The sequence below is a fragment of the Protopterus annectens genome, chromosome 13.part0 (genome assembly GCF_019279795.1).
Source record: "Protopterus annectens isolate FY-2018-M chromosome 13.part0, PAN1.0, whole genome shotgun sequence".
NCBI classification, from domain to species: Eukaryota; Metazoa; Chordata; order Ceratodontiformes; family Protopteridae; genus Protopterus; species Protopterus annectens.
Genome location: NC_056747.1, coordinates 836,980,409 through 836,999,922, shown reverse-complemented (window position 1 = coordinate 836,999,922; position 19,514 = coordinate 836,980,409). Strand labels below are relative to the sequence as shown.

General features: G+C 39.8%; 1 protein-coding gene across 1 annotated transcript in view; it reads left to right on the top strand.

Annotated features, from left to right (window-relative positions):
- Positions 1 to 6,718: 6,718 nt before the first annotated feature.
- LOC122787704 overlaps positions 6,719 to 19,514 on the top strand; it is a 507,928-nt gene continuing 495,132 nt past the window's right edge. The window contains exon 1 of the mRNA XM_044054557.1: positions 6,719 to 6,739. The gene's annotated coding sequence lies outside the window, so the exon portion shown is untranslated. The remainder of the gene's footprint in view (positions 6,740 to 19,514) is intronic.

Sequence of the window (19,514 nt, the reverse complement as noted above, 5' to 3'; positions counted from 1 at the left end):
TCTAAACTTGTACATATTATTGAGGTGATCCATTGTTTTCTCTTTAGCATTTTGCAGTTGCTTCTTTTCTTGTTCTGTGGGAATTCCCCCCATTTTGCAATACTTTAACATTTGTCAGTCCCTCTAAATAATTCTTGTTACTTCTTCACAATATCTCCCTTTCTTCTACTTCCACCCTATTTTTAAACTCCACTCTAGTTTTATCCTACTCCCTAGCTAGATTTTCAGAAGATTTTTTTGTGTCTTCTCTAATAGCTCCTGAATCATTTCCACTACCCATTCCTTAAATTCCTCCCTTTTCAACACATAGGTGGGAAAGTGCCAGTTTCTAATTTTTCTCAGTTTTATTTCATTAACCTGTGTTTTCATTTAATTATTATTGGTGCATAATCTGAAATAGTTATTGGGCGCTTATCAAGAACTTCAATAAAATGCACATTGTCCTGTGAAATGTAAATTCTATCTAGCCAAGCTCAGATTTTGTATCTTGTAGAATAATATGTAAATTCACTCCAAACTCCTAGTACTGAATTCACACCTTCCATGCCAAATATTTTCAAAAATGTCTTCAAAAATCTACCCTCTTTTGTTATATTTCCCTTCTGCCCCCCCAGACACATCTTCACTTTTGCAGATCAAATTCCAGTCCCCACCTATAAGTAATATTCCTTGCTGAAAGCTGAGTATTTCTCCCGGGAATTTTTTAAGCTCCATTATAACAGTCTTTTGTGGAAAATAAATACATGCCAGTGTAATCCTCCTTTGCCAGTAGCCCCATAGTACTACAAATCTACCAGTATTATCTTTTTTTATCCTCTTCTATCACTATTGGAGCACTTCTTGCATTTAATATAAGTAATCCTCTTTTCCTTTGTCCCAAGTATTCCTCTGAAGAACCATATTGAAAAACCTTCTTTATCAAATTCACATGGTCAGCTCGTTCCAATTGTGTCTCCTGTAGCATGGCTATTTGCACTCTAAATTTTTAAATATAGTTCATTACTGTTTCTTTTTTATATTTATGTGTGAGACCATTGATGTTTAAAGACATTACAGAAATAATTATTTTCTTGAAAAATTATTATTCCCACCTTTTATGTACAACAGCTTTTTTGTTAAATGTCTAATTCTAACGTTTGTGTTACATGCATATACTATTTAGCAGGTTAATCTTTTATGCAGTTGTTTCTTGTCATCTCCATTTGAACCTATGTCACATCTTACAAAACTTTTTGTTTTATTGACTTTATAATACTATTATTTATAATACTGACCTTACCTGGAAATTAGTGTGTGTGTGTGTGTGTGTGTGTGTGTGTGTGTGTGTGTGTGTGTGTGTGTGTGTGTGTGTGAGAGAGAGAGAGAGACTGATAGGTACAGTAAATGTGGGAAACTGAGCATTTGAAAGCATTAAAACCTAGGGAGAGTGGTAAGAAATGGATCTGGGGAGAGGACCCAAAAACTCTCCTTGGTGGGGGTGTTCATTGTGGAGCCTGTTCTTTAGTGTAGATGGTGAATACCTATACCCAGGATAACAGTATATATTTCCTGTATGCTCTTGAAACCAGGCTTCACTTTGTAAATTGTTAAGTGATGCATATTTGTGTTTTTATATTTTAATCTGTTAGTACCGGTGGTGTGACTCAGGAGACCATATCTGTGGTGGTCATCAGATTTTTGAATTTTAGATAAAAAAGGTTAACTTTAGTGGTGGTAATGAAACTTATACCCCCAACTATTCCATTCACAGTTACATTGTTAGTAACTTCATGCATGCTGCATGTACCTCATTTAAACTGAAGATGGACATTTTGATGCTGGTTCTCATGGAGGGAGGGAACTGCATGAGTTATCTTTCAGCCTGTATTAAATTATTCAGCCTTATAAATTGGTTTTCTTCATATTCTCTCCTGTAGTTCCATGACTTGTATTTCTTTTGACTCTTCCTTTGGCGACTGTGTATTGATGAGGAGACAAGTTTGGAGATGACACAATGTCTGCACCTCTTAGGAAACTAAAGATGGTGTGGTTTTGTGGACCTTTTACATTTGAGAGACCCAGTGTTTCAAACTCTATTCTGAATTTTTGGAGCAAGAACTTTTTAAATGAGTCTTGTTTCACTTTCATTTGGTGAAACATGGAACAAGTGAAAATTGTTTTTTTATACTTAATTGAGAAAGTGGTATGTATTAATAAGTTGCCATCCAATTATTATTATGGTTGGTCTTATTTTTGTAAAGTTCTTAGGAGTTAAGCAATTGAATAAGCTTGTACTTGAACTGCTGCACAAATAATGCCATTAGGCCTCAGTGTATTTAGACAAGATAAGAAAAAAAGGTTGAATATTATAGCTATCATTCACAAATACACTTTACAGTATGCCCTTTTATCAGTTCAGCTTCCTTACCCAATACTTTTGGAGTATGTCCTCTGTCCTCCTGTCTCTTCAAATAAATACATGTTTTACTAGACTGCCCTAATGATACTGAGGAAAATTCACTTCAGTGGCTCCTGTCCAGTATTTGAAATGTACTGTTGGTTGTGGGTGATTAAAGCATTGAAAAGAATCCCTCCAATTCATTTCTACACTTAACCTCACAAACGTTTGGACTGTTGCAGTTCACTATTCTATTTACCATAACATTCATACTCAGACATCACATTGGACTGGACCTTTGTGTTGTATCTGCACTAGACAAAACTACAACAACTGGTATTATGGTAAACACCATCAGTGACATACCGTGCATATTTCCTGACTGTAGTGCGTAAAAGATCCTGAAAGCATATCACTACTACTTCTCCAAAACTTTAGGAGAATTGGTGACACTAGACAGTAGATTCAGACTCATATTCATCAATCTGAAACTAGACACACTTCCTTTGGATTCCTCAGCTGAGTACTTCACTTTTTACCAGTTCTTAAAAATAGTTAAAATAACTAATTAATTAGATATATAAATATTCACATATACATATAACAATGTACTGAGTTAAACACTTCTTCCTTTTCTAAAAATGTCATTAATATTCCCTTTGCTAGATCAGATGTCTAGTGTAAATGAATACCACTACAGCAGTCCTCTGCTTTGTTTACTATACAGCTGACCATAAAGCTATAGCCTCCTTCTCTGTCAAGGTGGCACCATTCATAACAATTAAGAATGTGCTACAGAGAAAAAGTGAAAGTATTATTAGGGCTACTATACCCAGTGACACAGAGCAAGGCCTAGGTTATATACCCCATTCAAATACTAAGACTAATAGTACTCTCAATGGGCTACACATTGCTGATATAGATTTCAGTCTCAAAACCATCAGGGACAGTAGGTGGGCTTGCCTCTCTGCAAAAAATATGTTTGCAGGAGAAGAGTATGTTGAGACTCTGCAATCTGAATTCTGTTGTTTCAGTAAGGATCTGTCAATGGGCCACAAACTGTTTATGTAGCTTTCAATCTCATAATCTCCAAATGCATTCCATGGAAATAATCTAACAAGATTAGTTGAATTGGTCACATTGACTGATGCTGATGCGACTGGTCTATATCATATGAGTTAATCGCACAAACTGCGAACGCTCATAATATCGAACGTACCGGACCTCAAACTTCCTTTTGTGGGGGGCTGCACCCCCCCCCACTAAATATATATTCCAGCTCCAAGATCACACTACAGTGAGGAAAGGGCAAATGTCCAATTCTTCACTGTACTGCGATCTCAGAAAAAGCACTTTGAGGTCTGGTGCTTTCGATATTAAGAGTATTCGCAATTTGTGCGATTCGCTCATATGATATACACCCTGATGCAACACCTCAGCCCAATGTAAAAATGTGAAAAGGGTATTTGTGACATTGATGAAAAAATTTCTTGAAACATGCCTAAACAGGCATCATCTGTTTCTAATTGATCTTAATCAATATACAAGCACTTTAGAAGTACACCACATACGATTTTTGGCCCAGACAATTAGCCAGAGAACATCTCAAAGCAAATGAGCTGTTATACAGTTGACTTTCCTGGTTTCTATTAAAGTATAATGCAAGATTTGCTCTAAGGATTTTTCTGCATAAATATCCTTATCTGTTTTTGGTTCTCACCCAACATTGTTGCAGATGTCTCACAAAATAAATTTAGCCTGTATTGCACTGCAGTCAGTTGGTCTGATGGGTATGTACAAGAATTTGTCAGAACCATTTTATTTACTTGCAACAGCAAAGGCTTATTTGCTTTTTACTGCCTTGCTTTTTGCATTCGCTGTTTTGATATTTGTGCCTAACTAAATGTTAGCATGAGACTTTAATAGCTCAGCTGGAAAAAGGCTATTTGCAATGCCTATCATGTTAACTGCAACAAATGGATGTGTAAGTGTCAGCTATTTCTTCTGTGGCTTTCATATCATTCTTTCCAATGCCTCATACTGTCTGTTAGCTGATATCTGTATCATAGCAACCATTTAGCAAATAATAATGCCTACAAAGATGGGCAGTATTTGACTGTTTGCATTTAACAGCATACTGAATCAGAATTCTAGAAAGGATGGCCCTGTAATCACATATAGTTCATGCCACCCACCATGTAGGATCGTAAGATTGACAGATGCTGTAATTCATAAAAATTAAAATCTACAAGATGGGTTTAAATTAAAAAAAAGAACAAGTGAAGGTGTCCTTCTGATCATACACTGTTAGTAAAAGTATTCAGTCTAAGGTTACTATTACGACTTTTTTTGTTTATGAATATATCAGCCTTGCACATTTCTGTTACTGTACATACAGAGTCAGTTAATTTCCTTTATTTACTATAATTTCTGATTAGAAAAGGGATCTTCACTACATTTTTGCTGACAGTCACTACCTCTGGTTGTACACTCACAGAATGTTTGGAGGATTGTGGAGGAGATTTAACAATATTCACATTCAGCATTGACTATGGCAGTGACCAGATTTTATTTTTAGACAATTTTAGAAATGCAGATATATGACTGAATTGCAGAAATTAGTATGGAATAACATACATAGAAATGGGGTCTGAGTGACTTCAAAAAGTAGTCTCCAGAGGTACATAAACACAGACTACATGCCATACAAGCACTAAAATTTAATAAAGTCGTTTTCAGTCTTAAGAAATGGTAGAATATATATATATATATATATATATATATATATATATATATATATACTGCTTAACTGTTTTTTGTAAATTTTCTGAATGAAAGTGTTATATCTCTTTTTCACACAGATTAAGAGACACAAAAAGAGAAAAGTAAAAACATGACGTCATTTCCAAAGTGTGCCTTCCACAAGGTATGTTATAATTGGACAGGCATTTGTTGGGTCTCCTTTGTTGAAATGTGGGCATAACTAACATTTAGTCCCTCAACTGTACTTCTTGAAAAATATCAGTATTTTAATCTACACATTTCCAAGTAGTGACCTCTACCCACTTCTCTCATGTACACTGCAGATCTGCTTTGTAAGGGGTCCTACATCTTAATTAACTCTTATAGTCACCAGGCAACAGAAACATTAACAAAAATAGAAAAAAATGTTTATTTCCCATACAAGTATACATTCAAGTTGTCCTTGCCAAAACTGCAAAACTGTTTAACTGAAATAAAAGTAGAATTAAGGGGTGTTAGCCCTCCTTACAAGCTATATTAATTTGAATTGTAAGTAAGAGTTGTACTTTATGGTGCTTTTAGGTTTATTTTTGCCAGAGGAGTATCATTAGCTTTGCAGGTATTGTTAATACCCATATGTATAATAGGCACAGGTGACATTATGCAGAACTGTAGACATGAATACTAGTTCTGTGTCACATGTGTATGGAAAGTGGTGTGTATGGAAAGTGCATGGGATGATAGCGAGGGGGAAGATGTTAGGAAAGGGAAATGTAGGATCACAGTTTGGTGTCTGAGCTATACTAAAAATGTGTGTGTGTGTGTGTGTGTGTGTGTGTGTGTGTGTGTGTGTGTGTGTGTGTGTGTGTGTGTGTGTGTGTGTGTGTGTGTGTGTGTGTGTCTTGTATGCTGTTCTTCTTGTGTATATTTTCTTCACTGTATGCAAAAGACAAAGTTCTAGTAAAGGTAATCTTCAATTTGATGATGCCCTGCACTGTATTTCACTTAATTGTCACAGACCATTTGCTTACTCAGCACTTTACATTTAGCTTATTAAGTTTGTCAGAAATGGGTACTCTTTTAGTCTGTTTCTGTTTATAAAACCAGACAAAGAAGTAAATCTCAAGACAATGAAAACTTTGGAAGCAGAAATATGTGCAATGCAATGTCAAGATGTCTAGTTCCTTAGAGAAGAAAATAGAAAAAATCAGCAGTTTTTCTTCCTGTTGTTCAGGGTCATTAAAGACATTTCCTGTGAATCTGAATAGTTATATCTTACCTGTAACAAGTCCCTGTTCAGGTAATGTTCCCTCATTTAATGCATTACTCCTTCCCAAGCCATACTATTTAGATCTAGCATACCTCCCAACTGTACCGAATTACTCATTTTTTACAGAGTTTTGGGGTCCAAATAATGGGGTGCCACGATTCCCGAGTGGCACCCCTTCATTTCCAGCTTTATTTTTAATTTTTTTCTTTTGCTTTTTCAGCTGACGTCATCACATGCACGATGACGTCAGCTCTGTCAGCCTGTCGGAATTGATCTCAAGTGCACACATTTCCGGCTGGCTGCCTCACTCTGTTTTAAAGGATCTGCGAGTGGGAATGCATCAGCTTAAGGTATTTGTGAACAGAACTGGAATGCGAGCGTTGCAGTTATCAGCTTGCTTTTAGTTAGAATGAGCATCAGCTTAAGGTATTTGTGAATGAAATTTACTTGCAGAGTGATCAGCTTTCTACAGAGGTTAAGGCGGATTTCAGATTGTTATTTGTAGTTATGTTGCAAACAGGAATGTGTCAGCTTAAGGTATTTGTGAACAGAATTGGAATACGAACATTGCAGAGTTATCAGCTTGCTACGGAGTTCCTTTTAGTTAGAATGAGCATCAGCTTAAGGTATTTATTGCAGAGTTATTAGCTTGCTACAGAGGTTAAGGATTTCAACTTGGTATGTAGTTACATTAGAACTGCAGAGTTATCACCTTGCTATGTAGTTACGTTAGATCAACGGATTTCAGTGTGTATGACGAGCATCAGCTTAAGGTATTTGTTGCAGAGTTATTAGCTTGCTACAGAGGTTAAGGATTTCAGCTTGGTATGGTAGGTAGTTATGTTAGAATTGCAGAGTTCTTCGCTTGCTATGTAGTTACGTTAGACCAATGGATTTCAGTGTGTGTGACGAGCATCAGCTTAAGGTATTTGTTGCAGAGTTATTAGCTTGCTACGGAGGTTAAGAATTTCAACTTAGTATGGTATGTAGTTATGTTAGAACTGCAGAGTTCTCAGCTTGCTATGTAGTTCATAGGTTCATAGGTTCATACTAGGCTATCTGCCCTAGGGCATTTATAAGCCTAGCCAGAGTGTGTTTGGCTTTCGCCACCCATTTAAATTAATTTTGCTATGCCTTTTTTTGAGGTTAGTATACTGTGCCTCTGTCTAACAGTGACACAGAAGTGATAGCCGGGGTAAACCTACGATCTCCCATCCACTCATCAAGATTCCTCTTGAAGAGAGTCAATGTGGGACTCTGCCTAACCTGGACTGGGATTTTATTCCAGAGTGAAGGGAGCCTCTGGGTTATGAATCTGTCCCTCCAGCATGTCCTATTTATTTCAGTGCTGAGGTTCAAGTCTCTCGAGCGCGTAGCTCGATGGGATTTGGATTTTCTGAGGTGCAGCATGTCCATTAATTCCGGGTTGGGCATGGCTTTATACATCAGGCACAGATCGCCTCTGAGCAGGCGGTATACCACTGAGTAGAGCTGGAGTTTCTTTAACCGGGCAGCATATGGCATCTGTTTGAGCCCTTTGATCCTCTTGGTGAGGTACTTTTGGGGTCTTTCCAGTTGCTGCAGGTGTCTGGTAAGGTACATCCCAAAAGGGGCATTGTACTCAATTATGGGCCTGATGAGGGATGAGTAAAGAGGCACGATGACCTCCCTGATCTAGATGTGAATCCCTTCATGATTAGGTGGGCTATATAAAATGGTTTTCTAACCACTTTGGCCACGTGGTTGTCAAATGAGAGATTGCTATCAACTTGGGTCCCCAGGTCCCTAATGACTTCTTCTGTACTTAATGGATTACCACCTATGTGGTAATTTGTGGGCACTTTGTTTTTGCCAAAGGGGATGACTATACACTTTTTGGCGTTTAGCTTGAGGCCATGGCTCTGGCACCAGTTGTCTGTTTCTATGAGGCCCTTTTGGAGGATGCTTGTGTCGGCTGGAGAGTTGATTATGGTGCCCAGTTTGCAGTCATCTGCGAACTTGGTCAGCCACAGTCCTACCGTGTTGGCCTGTACCGCCGAGAAATATATACCGAACAAGAGAGGTCCCAGGACTGAGCCTTGTGGGACGCCACTTGTAACTGGTTTGGAGTCTGACATGGCTCCAGCAATTCTAACCATGTGGGTTCTGTCCTTGAGCCAGTTTGCAACCCATCTAGTGACATAGGGGTTTATATTTAAGCTGGTGAGCTTATCTATAATGCCAGAGTGGGGTATTGTATCGAAGGCTTTTGCGAGGTCCAGGTAGGCTGTGTGGACCACCTAACCCTCGTCAATGGCCTTGGTGACTGTTTCAAAGAAATCGACCAGGTTTAAGAGGCAGGATCTGCCCTTAACAAAGCCAAACTGGGTAGGATCCAGTATCTGTAGGCCCCCAATATCTTTATTTATGAGGTCCATGATGATCCTTTCCATAGCTTTGCAGACCAAGCTAGTCAGGCTTATAGGGCGATAGTTTCCAGGATCCGTTGAGGCACCACCTTTGTGGAGAGGGACCACTGTTGCTGTACGCCACTCTTTGGGTACATATCCTGTAGTAAGGCTAAGATTGAACAGTAGTTTTATGTTTGGGTTTAGCTCTTCTTGGAGTTCATGTAGGACGCAGCCCAGGACACCATCTGGTCCCATTGATGCTGTGTTTTTGCTTTGGAGAGGCGGCTCTTACCTGAGCATCTGAGATGTCAGGGGCAGCACTCTGTTGGGATAGATATTTGCCCTTTGTTGGGGAGAGGGGAGAAGTTTGCACTGAACCTGTCAGCTAGGATGTTGGCAATGTCTGTGGGCTCGGTGTATTTTTTGTCATTTTGGACTAATTCTGAGCATATCTGGGAATTCCCACCCAGGTTCCTAACATAACTAAAGAAAGCCTTGTGATTATCCTTAGTGTCCTGTGCAATTTTTCTCTCGAAGCTGGCCTTAGACGATTTTATGAGTGCCCGTAGTTTTTTGCTAATACTGATCAGAGATGCCTTCCCTTTTTGGGATTTTGCTCTATCATGTAGTAGCTTCCTCCTTCTATTGTATAGTTTGTTTATGGCTGGGGTCCACCAGACAGGACGTCTGCCATTAGAGGATTAGGTCTTGGTTTTATTTGGGATTGCAAGATCCATGCATTCCTGAAGGTGTTCATAGAATGCGTTTATAAAGGATTCTGCGGTCTGGGCCGTATTTTCCACAGGCCCGGGGGCTTTGAAGGATTTCGCCTCGGTTTTGAGGCGTGTGAAATTTGCTTTAGAGAAGTTTTTCACTGTGATTTTCTGGGCAGGGGGTGGGGTCGGGATGTGAATATCCAGTGAGATTAGTTTATGGTCTGATCTTACCAGTGAGGGATACACTTCTGGTCTGGAGCATAGTGTCCCCATGTTGGTGATGATCAGGTCCAGTATGTTTTCCCTCTTGTGGGAGTGGTAACAAGTTGTTCCATAGCATTTGAGTTTATAAATTCTAGGAACCTTTGGGCTAGGGTGTTGGAGCTAGAGTAATGCTCCCAGTCTATGTTTGGGTAGTTGAAGTCGCCCAATATAATGGTGTTTGGAGAGACCTTCATATTTTCCAGTATTCTCAGGAAGGCCAAGTGGGGCTCCTGTGTTTGGGAGGGTGGTCTGTAGCAGGCTATAAACTGGAAGGCAGTTTTACCCACAGTTAGTTGCACATGGATAGTCTCTGATGCTTCGTGCTGTGCCACCAACCTGGAGGTGTGGGTATCTTTGACAAATATTGATACTCCCCCTCCTTTTGTGGTTCGGTCCAAGTTTTGGGGCCGAAAAGCATGGTATGAGGTATAACCTGGTAGTGCTGGGGTGCTCTCGGAGCCTTGAACCAGGTTTCTGTTACTGCACAGATATCGATGTTCTCCATGCTAAGGAGAGTTTCGAGTGTGTGCATCTTGAGGTTTAGACTTCTGGCGTGGAGTAGCATTACTCTTAGTTTCTTATCCCTTGTGATACCTATGGAGGTGGGTTTGTCTTTTGAGCCTTGCCTAAAAAGGCACTATAGGGGTGGCAAGAGCCTGTGCCAATATCCGGAAGCCCAGGGGTGACAGGTGCAAGCCATCCCCAGAGAAGCATCGTGGCTTGTCGAGCATGTCATCCCAGGCTGACAGGCATTGGATCCCCTTTGAATGACACCAACACTTAAGCCAATTGTTGAAAGTGATCATCTTGTCTTCATATTGTGGCATCATTCTTGGTGAGGGTAAGATGCTACTCAAGGTCAGGGTCATACCGGCCTGGGCTACATGCTCAGAGAGCTCCTCTATGTCTCTTTTCATGTAGTCCAGGGAGGTGCGTCTCAGGTCATTCACACCAGCATGGACAATGACTGAGTCATATTTGTACTTGCCTTGGAGTGACCTGAGTGCTTGTGTTATGTGGTGGATCCTAGCGCCTGACAGGCAGCTCACCGTGACCTTCTCCTTGTTCAGCCTGGTGAGCGGGACGCCAGTGTGCCTGACGATAGAGTCACCTATTACAAGTGTATCAGGTGTGTTGTTTAGCCTTAAGAGCTGTGACTGTTCGGCACACTGGCTTTGTGAGCTATGTGTTGCACGTGTTTTGTTTTGGGGTAGCGGCTGCTTGGGTGTCTGCTTTGGAGGTCTCTGCTGCTTAGGCAGATTTTTATTTAGAGCCTCCGAGTATGTTTTTGTGTGTTTATGTGTTTGGTTTGTTGTCGTGGTAGGTCTATGTGAGACTGGAATTGTAGTGAGTGTGGTTTCCTTCTCCTCCTGACTGGTTACGCCAGTACTGAGTTGAGAGAGCTTAGCCTCCAGTTTGGCTATATGGTTGCATCTCTCACATGTGTTGGAATTTGTTGGGAGGAGGAGAGGGTTGTCTGTGTACATGAGGCAGTTGTAACATTGCCTCAAGATTCCCAGATTCACCAGCTGGACCGGAGAGGAGATTGACAACTGACCTTTGGACATGCTAGAATAGTATTGGGAATTCCTTTATAATTGAAAAAAAGGGCCAATGGGGAACAAGGTACTCAAGGGGAGTTTGTGAGGGTGTAGTGCTTTTAATTCTTTAGAGCTGACTTATATAATTGCTTTAGTGAGCAAGTGCCAGGTAACTTAAATGCAATGTGTTACAGGTAACTTAAATGCAAAAACGACAAACAGTAACTTTCTTTCAAGTGAAACAAGGACAGTAAGCAATGCAGATATCACTAGGGATCCACAGAAGTGCTAAAAGGCCGCGTTTTAGGTGGAATTAGCGTTTCAGGGAAATAAACAAACAACAAGCATACAAATAAAGCTAGATTCAGCAGGCCTGGATCTAGTCAATGCTACAGCAAACAAGGTGTACCAATTTCAGTAAGAAACAGTTGGAATATGCAGGCACTATAAGCCTCTAACCAGAAATTCCCTGCTCAGAAGGGCAGAGTCCAGCCTCTCCTCCCACAAGAGTGCAGACCGCAATCCTTCTTAACGTAAAATAACTGGCCTGAAGCCCAAGTGCTTAAACCAGAACTAATACACTTTTAGAATAACAGACACTGAGATCTCAATCAGCAGTTCCCAACTTAGAAGGATGTAAGCTACCTGTCCTGCCACCACAGTGCAGGCCACAAACCTTCCTAATGTAAAACAACTGGTCTGAAGCCCAAGTGCTTAATCCAAAAGACTTAGAAATGATAGCTACATTTTAATCAAGTTACTACCAATAGTAATAAATACAACTGAATACTTTAAAGAATGCCTGGATTAGTGCTCAAGTTATACAAACAAAGCTAGATTGATTCAGCAGGCCTGGATCTAGTCTATGCTACAGCAAACAAGGTGTACCAATTTCAGTAAGAAGCAGTTCAAATATGCAGGCACTATAAGCTTTAACCAGAAATTCCCAGCTCAGAAGGACAGAGTCCAGCCTCTCCTCCCACAAGAGTGCAGAACACGAACCCTCTTAATGTAAAATAACTGGCCTCAAGCCCAAGTGCTTAAACCAGAATGAATACACTTTTAGAATAACAGACACTGAGCCCTCAATCAGCAGTTCCCAACTTAGAAGGATGTAAGCTACCTGTTCTGCCACTACAGTGCAGACCACAAACCTTCCTAATGTAAAACTGGTCTGAAGCCCAGGTGCTTAAACTAAAAGGCTTACAATGAGTTACACCAAGCAGTAATAAATACAATTGAGTACTTTTAAGATGATGCAAAAGCAAAAAAAGTAGGAAAAAACACAAATACAGTAAAAGCAGATACATTTTTTTTTTTTTTTTTTTTTTTTTTTTTTTTAAGAGAGAAAGGAAAGAGAGAAAGGAGTAGCAGAAACTAAGCTGATTGGCCTTCTCAAATGCTCTCCCTGTACTGGGTAGAATGAGGTAATGACACTAGACTGGGAGGAGGGTCCCAGATCAAATTTACACTAGGGGCGGGCAACTGCAAAGCCACCAACTATAAAAACACTATACCAACAGGGAGAGAGGGTGGGAAACAAACAGCAGAAATGTTACTCACAGCTGAAAAGCAGCAATGAGCCTTTAAATGAAAGTTTTAAACAGCTAAAGGAGCCACTAGAAAAAAGAGTTTAACTGCAACAAGTTATCATAAACAAACAACCCAACAGATGCTTAATAAGAGTGGACAATTTCCAGTTAATACCTCACACACAGTGAAACTAGCTAGAAAAAATACACAGTACACAAAGTGCTATAAACAACAAAGAAATAAAGAACAAAATAAACAAAAAACAGGATACTTAATGTTATATATTGTAGCTCCGAGTTTGCTGAGTGTCCTTCCTTCGATCAGCTCACTGTAAAATGGCTGAACACTCACAACTGAGCTTCTTAGGTAACAGAAAGTTGAAACCTGAGACAGCTTTTAAGAAAGAAATCTCAAAAGAACCAATGAGGTGCTTAGTCTAAGCTGTAGTCCAGGAGACCTCAGTCAGCCAATGACCTCAAACAATTCTCTCTCACTGAAATGCATGATGGCTTTGGCTAAAACAAGATGTCCCTGAATTATGTGCTCAGACACACAGCCTCCACAAGCACTAGGCCCAAATACAAGCCTGAATATGCAAATGCTACAAATATCCCCACTACTTAGAACAAACTGCAGAAATGTTACTCACAGCTGAAAAGCAGCAGTGAGCCTTTAAATGAAAGTTTTAAACAGCTAAAGGAGCCACTAGAAAAAAAGAGTTTAACTGCAACAAGTTATCATAAACAAACAACCCAACAGATGCTTAATAAGAGTGGACAATTTCCAGTTAATACCTCACACACAGTGAAACTAGCTAGAAAAAATACACAGTACACAAAGTGCTATAAACAACAAAGAAATAAAGAACAAAATAAACAAAAAAACAGGATACTTAATGTTATATATTGTAGCTCCGAGTTTGCTGAGTGTCCTTCCTTCGATCAGCTCACTGAACAATGGATTTTGGTGTGTGTGATGAGCATCAGCTTAAGGTATTTGTTGCAGAGTTATTAGCTTGCTACGGAGGTTAAGAATTTCAGCTTGGTATGGTATGTAGTTATGTTAGAACTGCAGAGTTATCAGCTTGCTATGTAGTTACATTAGACCAACGGATTTCAATGTGTGTGACGAGCATCAACTTAAGGTATTTGTTGCAGAGTTATTAGCTTGCTAGGGAGGTTAAGGATTTCAGCTTGGTATGGTATGTAGTTACGTTAGAAATGCAGAGTTAACAGCTTGCTATGTAGTTATGTTAGACCAATGGATTTCAGTGTGTGTGCGAGCATCAACTTAAGGTATTTGTTGCAGAGTTATTAGCTTTCTACGGAAGTTAAGGATTTTAGCTTGCTATGTAGCCTCATATTTTTGTTCTGTTCCTCATTAAATCTGTGGTTTTCAGGATTTATGTGGCAAATCACTGAAGGATTGTGTGAAGATTGGGTGAAGACAGGTGAAGGCTGCCAGCCAAGCCAGATAGAATTTTGGAGATAATTCTGTCATCTGTAAATATTAATGTAAACCACAGGCTTGTTGTCTTAAATGGTAAAAATAGTGTTACATGTGGAACTGAAAAAAATGTAACAACAGTGCACTCTACTGACCAAGTAAAGCATGTTGTGACCCTTTGATGTTAAAACTCAGCGCCAGTAAGTCTAGAATGAGGCATCCTGACTATTGTTTTAAGGCCAGAGTTAATGGCCAGAATTTGCATGCATAAATGTCCTTTATTGCTCTGGTTTCTGCCCAGAGGTGAAGAATGTAAATGTAGTTTCTGTTAGCCTGGGAACCCAGGGAAGTGTAAAGAATGATGTAATGTGAACCAGGAATGTGATTTGAAAAACAGAGAGAATCAGAGAGCATTAAGCATTTTTGTCTTGACCTCCAACTCACCAGCACTGTCTTGCTCTATATGTAAGTTTATCTTAGATTTGTGTTTTCTCTTAGAAATAGCTAGAAACTAGAAAGTTTAGACTGTGCTTTTCTGTGATGTCAGAACTGTACTACTGAATTATTTTAAGTATTTCTCTGTGATCTCTGAACTCTTGACTAGCACTGTGTAGTAAAAAGTATTGTCTTGTGTTTTGACTATTTGTTATTAAATATTTTAAACCCTTTCAACTGTGGCTGTTTTTGTAGAGATAATTTAAGCTCTTTAGAGTATTTGGATACCTTTGGTAAAATTGTACAAAGCCACTCCAACAGCTTTAGCCCTGGACTATACTACTAATTGGATAATAATATTGCACAGTAATAATTGGACACCCTTTTAAGGGCCTTTGAGTAGCTGATAAATGTTAGTGGGTGGTGGCAGCTGTTACTAACGTATAGTCTGCAGAAAGGGGTCACAGCTGGAGAACCTGTGCCAGTCTTTCCCAGGAGTGTCTGTGTGGTCATATAAACTCTTCTCAAAGTGTGTGTGTGTGTGTGTGTGTGTGTGTGTGTGTGTGTGTGTGTTAGGGTTGCCAACCATCCGGAAGAACAGAAAATGCCTGTGTTGTCCGGAAAAAATGGTGCATTGTGCACATTTTCTTTTAGTTTAAAAAAATTACATTTTTTTTAGGGGCGTTCGTCTTTAAGAATGCCCTTTGCGTCCGGGTGCAGAAGACGAAAACAGTGTCTTTGCGACTGTTTACGTCTGTCTACTCACGGTCTTCTACGCGCGTGGAATTTGAATTATAAAGAAGACGTCTGGACTGTAAGCTGAAAAGCCCCAGGCAAAGCATGAGTCCGGCTTGTGTTTGCTCTGAGTTTTCTCTAATCCAACTGTGGCACATGCAAGTTCCGTATTTCTTTTTTGTTGTTGTTTGTTTTCCCTCAGCTTTAACCTTTAACTGAGGTAAGACTCCTCTGTTCAAAGCATACTTGTTGTATATTGATCTAGAAGGCTGTGGGTGTGGGCTCTACTCCCACAGCATATAGATGGATTGCTCAAGCTCATACTGTGTTGTTGTTTTTTAATGAGGCAGGGTGCTGCAGTCCTGAGTATGTCCTCCTATGATGCCTAGTAGTAACTCTGAACCTGTTTTCAGTTTGCCATCCATTTCCTATTGCAATATTACCGGCAGCTTACCATTTTGTAACGCAACATAGGCAATCAATTCTTCAAGAGCAGCAAGCATTGATTTGTAGATGAAACACTGAAATATAAAATTGTTTGCTAGCAGTAACTTTTCATTAGTTGCAGCTCTCTTTAATGTGGAATTATTTAGATGATGTTTTACTTCTGCTGAGATTGTGCGTATTGACTGATATTGGTGGATTTTAATGACAGAAGTATGAGTGGCCATTTATGGTTGAAATGTTCTGAATTGGGCAGTTTTGTCATTATTGGTTCATATGTTTTGTTTCAATGCTTATTGGCAAAATGTTTACAACTATAAATTTAACACACAGTCTAACAAATGGTGCTGTTACTGTCATCACATCATCACTGTGAAAAATAATAAGGCTTGTTGAGGGCAATGTCTTTGTGTGTGTGTCTAAAAGCTGCAAGTTGAACGTTAGCCATATGTTTTTCATTCACTTATCAATGAGAAATCAGAAGTGTACAGAAAAGTATCTACCATTTTGAGGGGTAGCTGATATATGAAAAGAGCACCTATAGCATTACTTCTGCCTGATTACTGATGAGGTTTGTTGGGCAGCATTGTCTGTCAAAGAGCAATATGGCTATCTTATGTATGTGAATACTTCACTGTCACATCTGATGTACCCTCTCTAAAGGGGCATGCATAGTCATCTGGGACAGTATGTATGTGGTGTTTTGTACTCAAGTATCCTATTAGAACTCTCTGGATTTTTAGTGTGAATTGGTTTTAGGGAACTAACATATGGCCATTTTCATACGGTTAACATATCCAACATTTTAGAGGATTGTGTTGCCACAGCCTGGCAATATACCCAGTTTTTACTTGAGGGAGTAGGCGACCATTACTCACAAGGCAGTACAAAGTCATATTCATAATATATATGTGCACTAAGTTCTTATTAGACCAGAAGTAAAAATTAATTTTCTTTCACCATTCAAGACATTTCTGTTACTGCATACAGGGTGTGTATGAGAGCACTGGACTCTATCTACCAATGCAAACATTGTTCTGACATGTACTTTAGAACTGAAATGCATTCAAATACTTGGAGTTGGAATGGCATTAATAAGTGTGTCTCCCCAAAATTCTGTCTGAATTCCCTTCTTTAGAAGACCTGTCAGAAGGCCACAGTATCCATTTTCTGGCTGTGAGTATTTAACATCTACGCACAAGGCCAGGTGAGACTAATGTTCAAAATATATTTGCAAAAAATCCTTATTATTCCAGGAGTAAATTTTTATATCATCATCCAGGAGTATATTGTTACTGTAATACACTTACTAGTAAATCCCATGTTTCAGAAAGCTTCTGCTGCTGCAGTTTCTCACTGGTTGTTTACAGACCTCATAAGAGGAATATAGATCTGCACAGTACAAAGTGTTTTTGCTGCAAGTCATTTCTACCAAGTATGTAATGGTTCAGGTGATGGGTAGCCTAACAAAAAAGTGCTTTTAACATCTATGATCATATTACAGCATGGAATTTTAGCTTATCTCCATCACTAGGCTGCAGCTTATTCAGGTCTCTCAGTTGTGTGCTTCTGGGAATTTTAGTTAGATTTTGCGAAGAGGCACTCTGTGTTAAACATTTCTGCCTGGATTAATTGCCTTATTCCAAATTGGAAATGATGATATTATGACTGGCTTACTCAAACCCACAACTTACTGAGGAAGGCTTCATAAACCTCTTTCAGCAACAGACCATGATATAGGCTAAAGCAATGGATGGATTCAAATGCCATGCTGTGCTAATCTCATCACTGATGCTACTGGATAATACAACAACCAGGTTCAGTGCTACCTTTACTTGCATTTTTGCATGAAATTTCTATGCTGCTGTCATTGTTAATTCATCTCGTACTGACACTATACAGCTTCTATCAGTTATAGGCTTCTGTTATGGTAGCAAATAGCTTAAAAATGCTACACTTTTTAAATCAGTAAGTGCTCCTCTTGCCCTCTCTCCCTTTCCACCCTTCAGCAGCTTCTGGCACCCATATTAACTCCTATCTTACACTGGGGCAGTTCCATATAACTTGACATTATTATGATTAGAACAATACTGCTATTTAAGTATATCAGTAATATGCCAGTTTTGTTTCATTAGAGATTCTACACGAGCATGAGCGTACCAGTCTTAAAGTTGTGATGGCTGCTAATTCATGTCTGCTAGCTGTTATTATGTATTAAAATTTAATACAATCAGGAAGGTGAATCAAAGAACTTTTGCTTGGTTTTAAAAATGTGTGCAAGGGGCCTATGATTTGAAAAAAACCAAAGGTAAACTTAATCTACCACTGGCCAGATGCATTTTCTTTGAATGTAGGTTTCAATGCTGTTTCAGTGAATGTGAGTTTTAAAGGCAAAGAAGTATTAAAGCTATGTCTGTTTATGAGAGATTCTATTGCTTGTTTAGCAAATGTCTATTAGTGTTTGTGCTGTAAAATTCAAAATAAAAGTTTTACATTAAATCCAAGTATCTGTAATCATTGTAGACGTAAAGCAGAAAACATTATGCACACAGAGTTTTGAACAGTATTTATGGCAACTGGGGAGAAATGGAGAGATAGCCAAGTAATGGGACACCAGAATGGCTGTGTGTGTGTGTGGGGGGGGGTACCGCATGCATGGAGGGGCGCATGCATGGGGGGGTACTGCATTTTGCTTTCATGTACATGTCCAGAATTTTTGACATGAAAAGTTGGCAACCCTAGTGTGTGTGTGTGTGTGTGTGTGTGTGTGTGTGTGTGTGTGTGTGTGTGTGTGTGTGTGTGTGTGTGTGTGTGTCTGTGTGTGTCAGCTACTTTGGGCAGGGACACGAAGCACTGGTTGGACAAAGAGGGTGCTGGAGGTTTTAGCTTGCCCACTAGGCTGAGATCTGGACCCTATAGCTGTGCCAGTGGTGAGTCTTATTGGGGACCTGGAGAGCAAGGGAGCGACCAGCTCCGGACTGACTGATCTCTGTGTGCTCTTAAGGGAAACTGCACTTTGCTGTGTGTATTTGTCATCCTTTCCTCTTATATGAGATGCCCCTCACTGGTGTTAGTGGAGAGGAATGAGGCTCCTTGATTGCTGGGCCAGGGCACGGGCATCACATATTAATTGTTTGGCAGTGGTGGGATATCCACACCACATATTAATTGCTTGGCAAATACTAAATGGCTTGTAGTGGTGTGGGTAGAGTGAATTCCTGTAGCTTGTGTACAGTGAGCACTGAATGTGTTTTGTACTCTAAATCAGCCATACAGTGAATACTCAGAGATCAGATCACAATTGTTTTTTTTCTTTTGTTTGCTTAGTTAGTCAGGGTGAGCAGGCAGCATGTCAGCAGAGGAGTATGGAAAGGTGACAAGGAGCCTGCTGGCTGAGATGTGCCAGGCTAGGGGACTGGTGCATGGAAACCTGACTAAGGCAGACCTGATTGCAGCCTTGGTTACAGCACCATCAGAAAACAGCAACCAGGCAGACAGTCAGACTGGCAGTGGAGATATAATACCCTCGGAGAATGGACAGCTCAACCTTTCTGCAGAGGACTTAAAAATCCATCTGGAGCTAAAGAGACTTGAGATGGAGGCCATGTGTTTGGAGATAGA